This window comes from Aquarana catesbeiana, linkage group LG02, assembly GCF_042186555.1.
Source record: "Aquarana catesbeiana isolate 2022-GZ linkage group LG02, ASM4218655v1, whole genome shotgun sequence".
Taxonomy (NCBI): domain Eukaryota; kingdom Metazoa; phylum Chordata; class Amphibia; order Anura; family Ranidae; genus Aquarana; species Aquarana catesbeiana.
Window position 1 is genome coordinate 779,141,228 of NC_133325.1, and position 18,208 is coordinate 779,159,435.

The 18,208-nt window shown below is 42.8% G+C and overlaps 1 protein-coding gene across 1 annotated transcript in view; it reads left to right on the plus strand.

Annotated features, from left to right (window-relative positions):
* The window catches only part of IGSF11 (immunoglobulin superfamily member 11), a 367,612-nt gene that overhangs the window by 323,096 nt on the left and 26,308 nt on the right, over positions 1 to 18,208 (plus strand). The gene's annotated exons all lie outside the window — the stretch shown is intronic.

The window sequence follows — 18,208 nt, forward strand, 5'->3', positions numbered from 1 at the left end:
CTCTCTCCCCCGCTCTCCCTCCCCCATCTCCTTCTCCCTCCCTCTCCCCTCTCTCTCTCCTCCCTCGCTCTCTCCTTCTCCCCCCTCTCTCTCCCCTCTCTCTCCTCCTCCCACCTTCTCTCTCCCTCCCTCTCTCCCACCCCCTCTCTCTCTCCCCCTATCCCTCCTTCTCCCTCCATCTCTCCCACCCCCCTCTCTCCTTCTCCCTCCCTCTCACCCTCTCTTTCTCCCACCCCCTCTCTCTCTCCTTCTCCCTCTCTCTCACCCCCTTCTCTCCCCCTCTCTTTCCTTCTCCCTCCCTCCATCCCTCCCACCCCCCCTCCCTCCCCTCTCTCCCCCCTTCTCCCTCTCTCTCCCACCCACCCCTCTCTCTCCTTCTCCCCCCTCTCTCTCTCTCCTTCTCGCTCTCTCTCTCCCACCCCCTCTCTTTCACCCCCCTCTCTCCTTTTCCCAACATCTCTACCACCCCCCTTTCTCTCCCCCTCTATCTCCTTCTCCCTCTCTACCACCCCTACTCTCTCCTTCTCCCTCCCCTCTTCCACCCCATCTCTCTCTTTCTCCCTCCCTCTCTCTCCCCTCTCTCTCCTCCCTCCCTCTCTCCCACCCCTCCTCACTCTCCCGCCCCCCTCTCTCCCCCTCTCTCTCCTTCTCCCTTCCTCTCATCTCTCCTCTCCCTCCCTCCCCCCCTCTCCCCCCCCCCTCTCTCTCTCCCCCCCTCTCTCCCTCTCTCTCTCTACAATATCGAAGGTATCTGGAAAGTCAGTTTTTTCCATATTGAAAATGGTCAGAAATGTTTCCCCATTAAAAACGCATGTAAACAAAAACACTTATGAACGCAATTTATTATTACATATAGATGTGCCTCTACATATAGTCCACATCCATAAAATGAACAGGTGCTCCAGTGAAAACAGTTTAATATAAAACTTCCTTTTATCTTCACAGATCCTCAAAAATTGTTCTTAAAGAGGAACTGCAGTCTGCTCACATAATTTGTAATAAAAACATCTTTGCCATTCTGAAGCTTCCCTCCAACCACTTTGCATATTATTTTATATATACTGTGTTTCTGTACTTGCCAAATATGCTGCAGAAATCTGCCTCCACTGAGTCTGGCTGCAGCCATTTTAACTGTGGGCAGCTGAAGCTGCTGCCTGTTCACTTCCTGGATTTACACAGACACACCTCCAGCTCTGCAGCTCTTATTTGCCCTCTTATGACTCATCCCCCCTCCCTTCCTGGCAAACTCATGAGAGTGAAAGAGAGTGCATGATGCTCACTTTAAATAATGTGACCTCACACTTAAGTTTGGTCAATGTCAGCTTTTTAGTCACCTAGGACTAATAGAGCGAATATTCCTCCTTCCTGTCCTGTAAATGTATATCAGCCGTGGCTCGATGTAAATATGAAAAAGAGTAGCTCCAAATAGTGCTTATATCTTTAAAAACCATATATTTATTAAAATTACATGTATCACACTCACATTTATTGGGTGCTCCAGTGCACCAACTGTATACAGGATATAAAATTTGGATCCATAGCTCTGCAACAGCTCAGTGTAACTCCAAATCTCAGCGTCTCATCAAACCATCTCCCCTTCCCCTATGCGTTACGTCAGTGAGGAATCCCCCTGAGGAAGTCACGTGACCCTGTGATGTAAGGAGATGGTCAGAGACTGTGGGTATACTGCAGGTGTGATTAAAGACTGGAGATATGCTGCAGAACACAGACAGAGTCTGGGAACATGGTACAGGAGCCTGCGAGAGATCACTTCCATCTCTGTCCCTTTCTGCTGGGGTCCAGGGGACCACAGAATAAGTACCAAAAGGCCCAGAGCCGTCTTTAATTTTAATTGGACCATGGACAAACATTTTCTTGGGCCCTCCTGAATGCACTTATTAACTATTTGCGGGCAGTGCGGGCTCAAGGGGAAGCTGCCTTGGGCCCCACAACAATGACTGAGCCCAGGCCAGCTGCCCCTTTTGCCCTGTGTTAAAGACGGCCCTGAAAGAGCCACATGTGGTCCTCAGGACGAAGGTTGGGCACCAGGGATCCTGCAGCCCGATGAGTTTTTGAACGCACGTCAGCCAATTCACTTGAGACTTTCAGTTGAACCTATACAAGCAGGGAGCTGTGTCTTTATGAGACCTTCTAACACACTGGTCTGATCTCACTGCCATCCCAAATAGATCAATGTGCCCCGCAGCCCAAAAGAGAAGTCAACAAATACCATAAAAATGCCAAATGCAAATGCTTCCCCTCTAAGTCTTTGCTTCAAGAAAGTTTCAACAGGAATATATAATGAAGGTAGAGTCGAAGGTTCCCCTTAAGCAAACTGCTCTAGGCTGACATGTATTTAAATCAGGTGGCGCTTGCTGCAAAGGAGCCGCCATTCTCATCTTTTAAACATCAGAACAGATTGTGTTTGTCCCCCCCAGTGTCAACTCGCATTTTTGTCAACACAGTCTCTCCTTTCTGCCCCGCTTACCAGGATTGTGTTGTATAACTTTGCCAAGAGGCTTCTGGGGGTCCTGAGCTTCTACAGAATCGGGCCAAAGTCAGATGCTGCCAAAGATGGATGAAATGTATGATTCTACAAGTCAATGGAGTCTTGGCTTGTAGGTAACGTACATGATATAGGTTTATCTTTTTCAGGATTGTTTTCACTATGGACATCCTTGGAAAGGTAGGCTTTGTTACAAGAAATGTGTTGGATAGAAATCATCATATGAAAAATTATTTGCGATTCCACCCTCCAGGGTTCCATTAAACCCTAAGGTTCATCCAAGGTTCCATCACAACCTAAGGTTCATTCAGTGCTCCATCAAACCCTAAGGTTCATCCAGGGTTCCATCAAACCCTAAGGTTCACCCAGGGTTCCGTTAAACCCTAAGGTTCAGCCAGGGTTCCATCAAACCCTAAGGTTCACCCAGGGTTCCATTAAATCCTAAGGTTCAACCAGGATTCCATAAAACCCTAAGGTTCATCCAGGGTTCCATCAAACCCTAAGGTTCACCCAGGGTTCTGTCAAACCCTAAGGTTCAACCAGGGTTCCATCAAACCCTAAGGTTCAACCAGGGCTCCATCAAACCTTAAGGTTCAACCAGGGTTCCATCAAACTCTAAAGTTCATCCACGGTTCAGTTATCAAATCCTGATAATTCTGAAGTCCTGACAACCAATTTAAGGAGCATTTTTCTCTTTGACCAACAATTTAAAGAGCATTCTTCCCACTGATCACCAATGTAAGAAGCATTCTTCCCATCGACTACCAAGGTAAGGAGCATTCTTCCCACTGATCGCCAATGTAAGGAACATTCTTCCCACTGATCACCAATGAAAGGAACATTCTTCCCACTGAGCACCAATGTAAGGAGCAATCTTTCCACTGAGCACCAATGTAAGGAGCATTCTTCCCACTGATCACCAATGAAAGGAACATTTTTCCCACTGAGCACCAATGTAAGGAGCAATCTTTCCACTGATTACCAATGGAAGGAACATTCTTCCCACTTATCATCAATGTAAGGAGCATTCTTCCCACTGACCACCAATGCAAGGGACATTATTCCCACTGACGACCAATGTAAGGGGCATTCTTCCTGCTGATCACCAATGTAAGGAACATTCTTCCCACTGATCACCAATGTAAGGAGCATTCTTCCCACTCACCACCAATGTAAGGAGCATTCTTCCCACTGATCACCAATGAAAGGAACATTTTTCCCACTGAGCACCAATGTAAGGAGCAATCTTTCCACTGATTACCAATGGAAGGAACATTCTTCCCACTTATCATCAATGTAAGGAGCATTCTTCCCACTGACCACCAATGCAAGGGACATTATTCCCACTGACAACCAATGTAAGGAACGTTCTTCCCACTGATCACCAATGAAAGGAACATTCTTCCCACTGAGCACCAATGTAAGGAACGTTCTTCCCACTGATCACCAATGGAAGGAACATTCTTCCCACTTACCACCAATGTAGGGAACATTCTTCCCACTTATCATCATTGCAAGGTGCATTCTTCCCACTGACAACCAATGTAAGGAGCATTCTCCCAACTGACCACCAATGTAAGCAGGGCTGGACTGGGACAAAAATTTGGCCCTGGACTTCATCCAGACCGGCTCACTTTAATTTTAAATGTCCCCGTCAGCAGTCCCCTTACATTAGTGTGTCCCCGTCGGCAGTCCCCTTACATCAGTGTCCCCGTCAACAGTCCCATTACATCAGTGTGTCCCCGTCAGCAGCCCCCTTACATCAGAGTGTCCCCATAACCGGCAGCCCCCTTACATCAGAGTGTCCCTATAACCAGCAGTCCCCTTACATCAGTGTGTCCCCATCAGCAGTCCCCTCATATCAGAGTGTCCCATCAGCAGTCCCCTTATATCAGAGTGTCCCCATAACCAGCAGCTCCCTTACATCAGAGTGTCCCCATAACCAGCAGCCCCCTTACATCAGAGTGTCCCCATAACCAGCAGCCCCCTTTCATCAGCGTGTCCCCATCACCAGCAGCCCCCTTTAATCAGAGTGTCCCCATCACCAGCAGCCCCCTTTCATCAGTGTGTCCCCATCAGCAGTCCCCTTACATCAGTGTGTTCCCATCAGAAGTCCCCTTTCATCAGAGTGTCCCCATCAGCAGCCCCCCTACATCAGTGTGTCCCCATCACCAGCAGCCCCCTTACATCAGTGTGTCCCCATCACCAGCAGCCCCCTTACATCAGAGTGTCCCCATCACCAGCAGTCCTCTTATATCAGAGTGTCCCAATCAGCAGTCCCCTTTCATCAATGTGTCCCCATCAGCAGTTCTCTTTCATCAGTGTGTCCCCATCAGCAGTCCCCTTACATCAGCGTGTCCCCATAACCAGCAGTCCCCTTACATCCAAGTGTCCCCATCACCAGCAGCCCCCTTACATCAGTGTGTCCTCCCTCTCCCCCCTCCCATGTGTACTCATAGTTCTATAGGCAGCTTCTCATTCCTCTCTCCAGTCATGTGATATGTGACAAGTGATAAGGGGAGAGAGGAAGGAAAGTCTGTCGGCTGTCTATCTCCCCCTTCAGGCTGGAGGGAGCAGAAAGCCTAATGCTCTCTTCAGCAATTGACGGCAGCTGCTCCTCCTAACAGGAGTGAAATCGCAATCACTCACTGTCAGAGAGGAGCGGCTCCAGGACTGCACCTGACCGGCCCACTGAGCCATCGGCCCACCGGGAAACTCCCGGTAGTCCCGATGGCCAGTACATGCCTGAATGTAAGGGTCATTCTTCCCACTGATCCCCAATGTAAGGAGCATTCTTCCCACTGGCCACCAATGAAATGTTGCAGTATAATTTTCATGGGCTGCATTTCTATTCTAGACGGTATTATTATTTGTTTCATTTCATTTTTATTATTGAGTCGGCGACTCAGTCAAGGAAGTAGATGGTGTCCTTGGATGATGCCTGAGCAGAGATGGTGCCTTGCTTCTAGAGAGAGATGCAAATTAAGGCATTGTCAGGGGGGTACTGTGATCTCTGTGAAAGGTGATAAATACCTGGAAGTCTTACACTGACACAGCACTTAACATGACTGCACATGACATATACATATACATTATATTACCAAAAGCATTGGGACAGGCGTCATGTGCCTTTACACGCACATGAACTTTAATGGCACCCCAGTCTTAGTCCGTAGGGTTCAATATTGAGTTGGCTCACCATTTGCAGCTATAACAGCTTCACCTCTTCTGGGAAGGCCGTCCACAAGGTTTAGGAGTGTGTCTATGAGAATGTTTGATCATGCTTCCAGAAGCACATTTGTGAGGTCAGGCACTGATGGTGGACGAGAAGGCCTGGCACACAGTCTCCACTCTAATTCATCCCAAAGGTGATGAGGTCAGGACTTTGTGCAGGCCAGTCAAGTTCCTCCACTCCAAACTCACTCATCCATGTCTTTATGGACCTTGCTTTGTGCACTGGGGCGCAGTAATGTTGGAAAAGGAAAGGGCCATCCAGAAACTGTTACCACAAAGTTGGGAGCATGAAATTGTCCAAAATGTCTTGGTATGCTGACAAAGAGTTCCCTTCACTGGAACTAAGGGGCCAAGCCCAACCCCTGAAAAACAACCCCACACCATAATCCCCCCTCCACCAAATGATCTGGACCAGTGCACAAAGCAAGGTCCATAAAGACATGGATGAGCAAGTTTGAGGTGGAGGAACTTGACTGACCTCAACTCGAAAGAACACCTTTGGGATGAATTAGAGCGGAGACTGCTAGCCAGACCTCGTCCAACATCAGTGCCTGACCTCACAAATGCTTTTCTTCCGGAAGAATGGTCAAACCTTCCCATAGACACACTCCTAAACCTTGTGGACAGCCTTCCCAGAAGAGTTGAAGCTGTTATAGCTGCAAAGGGTGGGCCAACTCAATATTGAACCCTACGGACTAAGACCGGAATTAAAGTTCATGTGTGTGCACAGGCAGGCGTCCCAATACTTTTGATTATATAGTGTATATTGTCAGGTCCATTGAGGTGTGCTAACTAGCACTTAAGGCGTGCCTAAATGAAATACAGTAATATTGACAGAGGGGACACTTTAACGTGCACTAGGTGCACATTTCAGCATCACGTAGCATGCATGAACTTAACATGGAAAATAAGTCTGATGCTAGAGTCAGTTCAACAACCAGAAGGTTAATGAGGGAGATGACTTTACCGGTGAAGTGGTGCGCCCCTTTAAACTCTGTCTTGCTGTATAAGTTTACTGGTCGTGTAATTACGGCTCGGAGAAGCGGCGGGTGACGTCTCCAGATCCCTTTGTCGTAGAGCCACGCTCCGCCATGGATCATGAAGAGAGGCTGAGTGGCCCTCGGGGTCCAATTTTATTATTCCTTATCTTCTAATCCTTTTTGCTCTGCTTTTCCAGAGCGCATCAATCACGTCTCCCATAATGAACATTTCACAATGATAAAAAAGAAACCTCAGACTCCGAGTCCATTATCCCGGGATGGAGAACATAATAGGCAAGTTATTTGCGCTTGAGAAAGTGGAGCATTGAAAAAAGCGGCATTACCGCTCGCTGTGGATTTAATCACACGAGGCCGCAGTGACACAAAGAGCCACTCAGAGCCGTCCTGGTAGAGGAGCACCACCGAGTCTCCAGAGCATGAACCCCTTTCCTGCTGTCCTCTGCAACTGCCATATAGATGTATTCTGCCCAAATAAATGTACTCTACCGCTCTACTCTTCTCTCCAGAAGGACGGAGCCATCTTTCTTTGGCCTTCAATGACTGTCAATGTCAAGGACACACCTTTCCTATTGACCACAATGTAAGTGGCCACTTCTTCAATGACCATTAATGTAAGGACACACCTGTCCTATTGACGACAATGTAGTGGTGGAACTTCTTCAATGACCATCAATATGAGGGCACACCTCTCCTACTGACCACAATGTAAGGGGCCACTCCTTCAATGACCACCAATGTAAGGATATGCCTTTCCTATTGACCACTATGTAAGGGACCACTTCTTCAATGACCACCAATGTAAGGGCACACCTGCCCTACTGACCATCAGTGTAAGGAGCCACTTCATCTATGACCATCAATACAAGTACACACCTTTCGTGCTGATCACAATGTAAGGGGACACTTCTTTAATGACTGCCTATGTAAGGGCACACCTCCCCTACTGACTACAATGTAAGTGCCCACTTCTCCTATGACCGTCAATGTAAGGGCACACCTGTCCTATTGACCACAATGTAAGGGGCCACTTCTTCAATGATCACCAATGTAAGGACACACCCATCCTACTGACCACAATGTAAGGAGCCACTTCTTGAATGACCATCAATATAAGGGCTCACCTGTCCTACTAACCACAGTGTAAGGGGCCACTTCTCCAATGACCACCAATGTAATGGCACACCTGTCCTACAGACCACAATATAAGCACTAGAGCCACTTCTTCAATGACCACCAATGTAGGGACACATCTGTTCTACTGACCACAATGTAAGGGGCCAGTTCTTCAGTGACACTTATGTAAGGGCACACCTCTCCTAATGACCACAATGTAAGGGGCCACTTCTCCAATGACCATCAATGTAACGTCACACCTCTCCCACTGAACATCATTTAAGGGGCCAGTTCTTCAATGACACCAATGTAGGGACACATCTGTTCTACTGACCACAATGTAAGGGGCCAGTTATTCAGTGACACTAATGTAAGGACGCACCTCTCCTAATGACCACAATGTAAGGGGCCACTTTTCCAATGACCCTCAATGTAAAGGCACACTTCTCCCACCAACCACAATGTAAGGGGGCAGTTCTTCAATGACACCAATGTATGGTTACACCTCTCCTACTGACCAAAATGTAAGGGGCCACTCCTTCAATGACTACCAATGTAAGTCAGCACTTTTTCTACTGACCACAATGTAAGATACCACTTCTTCAATGACCACCAATGTAAGGGCACACTTCTCCTACTAACCACAATATAAGCAACAACTTCTTCAATGACCACCAATATAAGGGCATGCCTGTCCTACTGACCACAATGTAAGGGGCCAGTTTTTCAATGACACCAATGTAAGAGTACACCTTTCCTAATGGCCACTATATAAGGGGGCACGCCTTCAATGATCACAAATGTGAGGGCACACCTGTCCCGCTGACCACAATGTAAATGGCCACTTTATAAATGGCCATCAATATAAGGACACACCTTTCCTACTGATCATAATATAGGGGGACACTTCTTCAATGACCAATTATGTAAGGGCACACCTTGCCTGCTGACCACAATATAAGTAGCCACTTCTTCAATGGCCACCAGTGTAAGGGCACAGCTCTCCTACTGACCACAATGTAGGAGGCCACTTCAATGACCAGCAATTTAAGGGCACACTTCTCCTACTGACCACAATGTAAGGGGCCAATTCCTCAGTGACACTAACATGAGGGTACACCTCTCCTAATGACCACAATGTAAGGGGCCACTTCTTTAATAACCACCAATAAAAGCACTTGCCTTTCCTACTGACCACAATATAAGTGGCCACATCTTTGATCCCCACGGTACACACCGCTCCTACTGACCGCAATGTAAGCAGTCACTTCAAAGACCATCAATGTCAGGGCACACCTGTCCTACTGCCCACAATATAAGGGGCCGGTTCTTCAGTGACCATCAGTTTAAGGGCACACCTTGCCTACTGACTACAATTTAAGAAGCCACTTCTTCAATGGCCACTACTGACCACGGTGTAAGGGGACACTTTTTCAATGACCACCCATGTAAAGACATACCGTTCCTACTGACCACAATGTAGAGGCCACTTCTTTAATGACCACTGATGTAAGAAGTATTCTTCCTTTTATTCAACACAGGTGTAAGGAGGCACCTCTCTCGGTAACCATAATTTAAGAGGCCACTTCTTCAATGCCCATCTCTCTCTACTGCCCACAATGTAAGGGGCCCTCTCAGTGAACGCTTATATAAGAAGGCATTTCTCTACTGACCACCAATCTATTGTAAGGGAACCTGCCTGCATTTCTCTTCTGAACTTTTTTTAATTTTGTAAATATTACTGCAAATTATTTTCTCAAAAAGAACAGGAACGGTGGGTTAAAAATGACCCACCTTCAGTGCCAAATACACTAGAAAGGACACATTCTTTATTATTTTATTTATTATTTATAATTTCTGTAACCTATTAGACTTGTTAATGAACTGTAGATAATTTTAGCAGGGCTTCCTCAGGGCCTGGAAATAATTTAAAGGGTTCCTCTGGGGTAAAAAAAAAAGTTGAGAAAGGCGGATATAGATTATCCTTGGGTCCGGACGTGCATTGTTTGAAACGATCATTCGATCGGATGAAATTTAGTTGCATATGCAGATCCCAGTGAAACATCGCCACCTAGTGTTCAAATTAGAAAATGCAAGAATATTTGCAAAACAAGCATTTCTTTAATGCGTAACTCCACTTTTTTTTTTTTTTAGAAAAAAAAAAAAAAACATTCCACCTCTGGGTGATCTATGTACATTACAAGCATTATAACAACCTTTGTTGCAGATTCCTACCTTTTGTTATTCTGATATCCCTGTTTGTTCCTCTGTGCTGAGCGGGTCTAATGGGGGTGGTTTAATAATTATGCGTCAGCTGCAGGGCACTAATGAGGAAAGATGCTGGGCCTGCATCCCATTAGATGTAAATTCCTATTAGGAGTACCTCATCAAAAATGAAATTTTTGTTGCAGGGGATGCCTGAAATCTGACTTGTATCTTAGGCAGACTTCTGGGGCAATTGGTGAGCCAATCACACAAGCAGGAAAGGATGTTTCTGGGGGGGGGGGGGGGGGTGGTCAGTACACACTCTCTGTATAGAACACATCCAGGTAGCCATATTGCATTGCATTTTCAGAAAATTACAGCGGCTGCAAATTGATAAGGAAAGGTCATTTTTAATAACATTCAATTACAATAAGATTAGTGTCGCAATTGTATACGCTATATTAATTTGTCTTTATTTGCTACCCCCCCCCCCCTTCCCCCGAAAGTGGAGTTACACTTTAAGCATTGTGTAAAATATAGACACAATTTTTTTTTGAACAATAGCATTATTAGTTTCTTAAATAATGGCTGCATGATTTCTGCTGAAAGGGAGGATCTGAACACTACACATGACGAAATATCTAGTAGTGTAGTGCTGTGAGCTGCACTGCAGGGAGCAGAGAGCAGCATTTCCTCCAGGAAGTAAGATCTGTCTGTGGGCTTTACTTTTGGATTCCAGCACAATAGTAACTAATTAACCTAAATGTGTGTACATTTTTGATTATCTAACCTGCAGGAAGTTGCACAGTATGTTCTGCTCGCCTTGTTCATGGGGATGGGGGAGAGTGGTAGGAACTTTTGGACATGGCTAGAAAAGTCGTATGGAGCCTCACAGGAGCAGGGGCCTCGGTTTCAACTACAAGCCAATGAGCTTTGACAATATTGTTCCTATGCCACTGGTCAGACCTTGTAGAGCAGGGGGTCTTCAAACTATGGCCCTCCAGTTGTTCAGGAACTACAATTCCCATCATGCCTAGTCATGCCCATAAATGTCAGAGTTTTGCAATGCCTCATGGGACGTGTAGTCCTGCAACAGCTGGAGGGCCGTAGTTTGGAGATCCCTGTTGTAGAGCCTGTATTAGAGTTGCCACCTCATCCCTTTAAACCCAAACACCTTTTGAATTACACAGGTTCTGAGGCTAATTAAATGCAGATAAGGCACCAAGTGAGTTTAATTACCACCTTAATTAGCAACAGAACCTGTGTAATTAATACATGTTCGGGTTTAAAGGGATGAGGTGGCAACCCTATGCACAACAAACAGATGAAAAACCATGCATGACCCTTGTAGCAAAGCAGTCTATACCTACATATACGTGATCTGGCGGGGACACCCGTACTATTAATGTTTCTAGAAGAGGAGTGTCCTAAAGAACGATTTTAGGGACTTAGGAGCTAAATTGAGGAAAAGGACCTCCAAGGTAGTGTTCTCAGGAATACTACCGGTACATCGAGCCACACCAGAAAGGCAGAGGGAGATTAGGGAAGTAAACAAGTGGCTGAAGAGCTGGTGTAGTAAGGAGGGGTTTGGGTTCCTGGAGGACTGGGCCGACTTCTCAGTCGGTAACCGGTACTATAGAAGGGACGGACTGCACCTAAATGAGGAGGGTGCAGATCTGCTGGGAATGAAGATGGCCAAAAAGTTAGAGGGGTTTTTAAACTAGGCGATGGGGGGGAGGGTCCAGAGACAGTGATAGCCAGCGCGGAAGATATTCCAGAGGGTAGTATTGGGGGCATTAGTGGTAGGTTAACCAAAGCACAAAAACACAAGGTGAGTATAGTAGCAAGTCCTAGTTGCAATCTTGAAACACCCAATACGAGGACAATATGCGACCAGTCTAAACTATGTGGCATGTTCACCAATGCCAGGAGCATGGCGGACAAGATGGGTGAACTAGAGATACTGTTGTACAAGGAGGATTTGGATTTTGTGGGAATTTCAGAGACCTGGTTCAACAGCTCTCATGATTGGCTGGCAAACATTCAAGGGTATACCCTATACCGCAAGGATAGAGAAGGTAAAAAAGGGGGAGGGGTATGCCTATATATCAAGAATAATGTACAAGTGAGTGTGAGAGATGACATCACTGAGGGGGCTAGGGAGGAGGTGGAATCTTTATGGGTAGAGCTCCAAAGGGATGAAGCTAAGGGGAAAATAATACTGGGAGTATGCTATAGGCCCCCAAACCTGAGGGAGGAAGTGGAGACGGATCTCCTATCACAAATTGGATTAGCAGCAAGGATGGGAAGTGTTATCATAATGGGGGATTTTAATTATCCAGACATAGACTGGGCGGAGGGAACCGCGCATTCATTTAAGGCTCGCCAGTTCCTTAGTGTCTTGCAGGACAATTTTATGGGTCAGATGGTAGACGCACCAACTAGAAATAAAACATTACTAGATCTACTGATTACCAACAATACAGACCTGATAACAGATGTGGTAATACGGGGCAATTTAGGTAACAGCGATCACAGGTCAATTAGTTTCAGTATAAATCACACAAATAGGAAACATGAAGGGAACACAAAGACACTGAATTTCAAAAGAGCCAACTTCCCTAAACTACAAACCTTGCTAAAAGGCATAAATTGGGATAAAATATTAGGAACAAAGAATACGGAGGAGAGATGGGTTTGCTTTAAGAGCATATTAAATAAGGGCATTAGCCAATGTATCCCATTGGGTAATAAATTTAAAAGAGCGAACAAACATCCTGGATGGCTTAACTCCAATGTAAAAATGCATATAAAAGCAAAGGAGAAGGCCTTCAAAAAATACAAGGTTGAGGGATCATCCTCAGCATTCAGAATTTATTAAGAATGCAATAAGAAATGTAAGGGTGCAATTAGGATGGCTAAGATAGAACATGAAAGACACATAGCGGAGGAGAGCAAAAGAAATCCCAAGAAATTCTTTAAGTATGTAAACAGTAAAAAAGGGAGGACAGACCATATTGGCCCCATAAAGAATGAGGAAGGACATCTGGTTACAAAGGATGGGGAGATGGCAAAGGTATTGAATTTATTCTTCTCCTCAGTTTTCACAAGTGAATCGGGGGGCTTCAGTAACCAAAACTGCAGTGTTTATCCTCATGACACATCACAGGAAGCACCTACATGGTTAACAGAGGACGGAATTAAAATTAGACTTGAGAAACTTAACATTAATAAATCACCGGGACCAGATGGCTTGCATCCGAGGGTACTTAGGGAACTCAGTCAGGTGATTGCCAGACCGTTGTTCCTAATATTTACAGACAGTCTATTGACTGGAATGGTACCAGCTGATTGGAGAAAAGCCAATGTAGCACCAATATTTAAAAAGGGCCCAAAAAACATCCCTGGGAATTACAGACCAGTTAGCCTAACATCAATAGTATGTAAACTCTTGGAGGGGATGATAAGGGACTATATACAAGATTTTAGTAATAAGAATGATTTCATTAGCAGTAATCAGCATGGATTCATGAAGAATCGTTCTTGCCAAACCAATCTATTAACATTCTATGAGGAGGTGAGTTGCCATCTAGATAAAGGAAGGCCCGTAGACGTGGTGTATCTGGATTTTGCAAAAGCATTTGACACAGTTCCCCATAAACGTTTACTGTACAAAATAAGGTGCGTTGGCATGGACCATAGGGTGAGTACATGGATTGAAAACTGGCTACAAGGGCGAGTTCAGAGGGTGGTGATAAATGGGGAGTACTCAGAATGGTCAGGGGTGGGTAGTGGGGTTCCCCAGGGTTCTGTGCTGGGACCAATCCTGTTTAATTTATTCATAAATGATCTGGAGGATGGGGTAAACAGTTCAATCTCTGTATTTGCGGACGATACTAAGCTAAGCAGGGCAATAACTTCTCTGCAGGATGTGGAAATCTTGCAAAAAGACCTGAACAAATTAATGGGGTGGGCGACTACATGGCAAATGAGGTTCAATGTAGAAAAATGTAAAATAATGCATTTGGGTGGCAAAAATATGAATGCAATCTATACACTGGGGGGAGAACCTCTGGGGGAATCTAGGATGGAAAAGGACCTGGGGGTCCTAGTGGATGATAGGCTCAGCAATGGCATGCAATGCCAAGCTGCTGCTAATAAAGCAAACAGAATATTGGCATGCATTAAAAGGGGGATCAACTGCAGAGATAAAATGATAATTCTCCCGCTCTACAAGACTCTGGTCCGGCCGCACCTGGAGTATGCTGTCCAGTTCTGGGCACCAGTCCTCAGGAGGGACGTACTGGAAATGGAGCGAGTACAAAGAAGGGCAACAAAGCTAATAAAGGGTCTGGAGGATCTTAGTTATGAGGAAAGGTTGCGAGCACTGAACTTATTCTCTCTGGAGAAGAGACGCTTGAGAGGGGATATGATTTCAATTTACAAATACTGTACTGGTGACCCCACAATAGGGATAAAACTTTTTCGCAGAAGAGAGTTTAATAAGACTCGTGGCCACTCATTACAATTAGAAGAAAAGAGGTTTAACCTTAAACTACGTAGAGGGTTCTTTACTGTAAGAGCGGTAAGGATGTGGAATTCCCTTCCACAGGCGGTGGTCTCAGCGGGGAGCATTAATAGCTTCAAGAAACTATTAGATAATCACCTGAATGACTGCAATATACAGGGATATGTAATGTAATACTGACACATAATCACACACATAGGTTGGACTTGATGGACTTGTGTCTTTTTTCAACCTCACCTACTATGTAACTATGTAACTATGTAGGGATGAGGTGGCAACCCTAGCCTGTATGGAACCTAGAAACAAGGGGGAGCTGTAAGATTCTAATAGAGACTTAGGGGTTGATTTACTATAACTGGAGAGTGCAAAATCTGGTGCAGCTTTGCATGGTAGCCAATCAGCTTCTGACTTCAGCTTGTTCAATTAAAGTGGTGTTCCGGCCGAAATTATACTTTTAAAATAAAAATACCCCTATAATACACAAGCTTAATGTATTCTAGTAAAGTTAGTCTGTAAACGAAGGCCTGTTTTGTTAGTTTATAGCAGTAGTTTGTTATTTTATAAACTTACAGCAGGCCGTGGCCATCTTAAGTGTGGGCATCTGAAGCCAGACTGTATTTCTTCCTGGATCTCATCCTTGCAGATCTCGCACATGCTCAGTGCAGCACAAGCAGTGTAATAGGTTTCAGGTCAGGTTTCCATAGCAACGGCAGTGTCAGACGAAGTTGCCGCCCCTTCCCAGAAGGCATTGCAAACAGGAAATGATGCGATGGGCCGCGGCCAGGGAGGAGGAAGTGAAAAATAAATACAGCAGATATACAGTAGGTGCTGAGTGCACAGTTTAGTGAGGGATGCTGAAGATTTGTAAAAGTGGGCGGAACTCCACTTTAAGCTTTGCCAAAAAAAAACTGGAAGCTGATTGGTTTCTCTGCAGAGCTGCACCAGATTTTGCACTCTCCAGTTTTAGTAAACCAACCATCTAAAGTTCTGGTTGGTTCCCCTTTGCGCCTTTCTTCTGCAACTGGCTATTGGTCAGTCACAACAATAGACCAATCATGGGGCATCTGACCAAGAGCTTAATAAAGGTGTCTGACTGTACAAGTAAACGTGTGTTGAAAGTTAGGAGATTTAAAGTAGAACTGTGGCTACATAAGCTACATAAGCTTTAAATTGTGCCCCCACTGACCTCTGTAGCTGAAGGTACTGTGGAGCAATTCATCCTCCAAATGACAATCGAAGCAGTAAAGTCGTTCAAGTAGGGACTGTTGCATCATTTGATCCTAGTTATTTCAGCTTTTTTTAGTTTTTCCATTAGCTTTTATTTCTTCTTTTTTTATTATTAATTTATTATATTTTTTTTTTTGTTAGGGTAAGGGGTTTGAGTTCAGTTTAGGTTAAGATTAGGAGTTGGGGGGGATTAGGGTTATTTAATTTTATTTATTATTATACAAATAATAATAAGTGAATAAATAAATGTAAAATAAATACACACATAAATTAAAAGCATAAATAATAAAAAAAAAATCTATAAGTTAATACTAAGCAACAATAAATAAATAATTAACCCTTAACTTTAACCATTACCCCTTAAAAAAATAAAATAAATAACTAAACACCCTAACACAAAATAAATTATTATTATCAATATTAATAATAATATATTTTTTGTTTGAGTCTGGTGTTTATTGTTACATTATTATTAATAATAATAATAAAAATAATAAAATAACAGTAAGCATCCAGACTCAAACAAAAAAATACATTAATAATAATAATAATAATAATAATAAAATATTTTATATTTTTTAAGGTTAGAGGTTAATTATTATTTATTAATGCATTATTACATATTATTCATTTATTTTACTTATTTATGATGATTGTTAGTTTTTTTGTGTATTTATTTTACATTTATTTATTCAAATATCATTACTATTTTTTTTTTTTTTTTACTTTTTTTCATTTGAGCACAAAATCGCACAAAAACGCACAAAAACGTGCGAATAGAGAGTTTTCATCCATTTCTATGGGAATACAAACGCGCCAAAAATGCCCAAATCTACCCGATTCGAGCGCCAAAAAAAAAATCTCCAGAACTTGTTTGAGCTTCAGGCGACATGGAGTGGAGATGTGAACCGACTCCATAGAGAATCCTTTTTTTTTTTTTTCCCTTCCTCCAGCGATTTTTGAGCTTCAAGCTACAAAACGCTGAGGTGTGAATGGGGCCTAAGGGTGAATTATTCCACAGTGCCTGCAGCTACAGAGGTCAGGGGGTAAGGGGTTTGAGTTCAGTTTAGGTTAGGGTTAGGATTAGGAGTTGGGGGTTAGGGTTATTTATTATTATCTAATACATTTTTTTATTTTATTTATTATTATACAAATAATAATGAATGAATAAACAAATGTAAAATAAATACACAAATAAATAAAAAGCATAAATAATAAAAAAAAATCAATAATTGAATACTAAGTAACAATAAATAAATAATTAACCCTTAACTTTAACCCTTACCCGTTAAAAAAATAAATTAATAATAAATAACTAAACACCCTAACACAAAATAAATTATTATTATTATTATTATTAATAATAATGTTTTTTTTTTGTTCAACTCTGGTGTTTATTATACCTTATTAATAATAATAATAATAATAATAAAATAACAGTAAACACCCAGACTCAGACAAAAAAATACATTAATAATAATAATAATAAAAAAAAATATTTAATATTTTTTTTATAGTAAGATGTTAATTATTATTTATTAATGCATTATTATATATTATTCATTTATTTTAGTTATTTATGATGATTTTTAGGTTTCTTTGTATTTAGTTTACATTTATTTATTCAAATATTATTACTATCTTTTCCAACAATTTTTATACATATAAGCAAACACTCTTTAGTTGCATGCGTATCACAAAGTATATCTTAACCTAAATCAATTCTATTTTCATCATATATATATATATATATATATATATATATATATATATATATATATATATATATATATATAAATATATATGACCATTATTCAATAATTTACAAAACAAAAAAAAGCCCCCTCTTTAATTTGTCCATTCTACCGTTCATAGCAAAAAGAAGGGAAAAATAAAATAGAATATATATATATATATATATATATATATATATATATATATATATATATATATTATTATTATTACTATTTTTTTTTTTTTTTACTTTTTCTCCATTTGAGCAGAAAATCGCGCAAAAAACGTGCGAATGGAGCGTTCCCATTCATTTCTATGGGAATAGAAATGCGCCAAAAACGCCCAAATCTACACCCAAATCGAGCGGCAAAAAAAAAAAAAGCTCCAGAACTTGTTTGAGCTTCAGGCGACAACTCCATAGAGAATCATTGCTTTATTTTTTTTTCTCCTCCGGCATTTTTTGAGCTTCAAGCTACAAAACGCTGAGGTGTGAATGTGGGGCCTGAGGGTGAATTACTCCACAGTGCCTGCAGCTACAGAGGTCAGTGATGACTTGTTTTAAAGCTTATTTACCGCTTGTTAGGAATTGGTAGATATTTTAAATGTTCTTAGTTCTGCTTTGGATACAGATTTGCTATGATGGTCGCCAGTTTTTGTTTT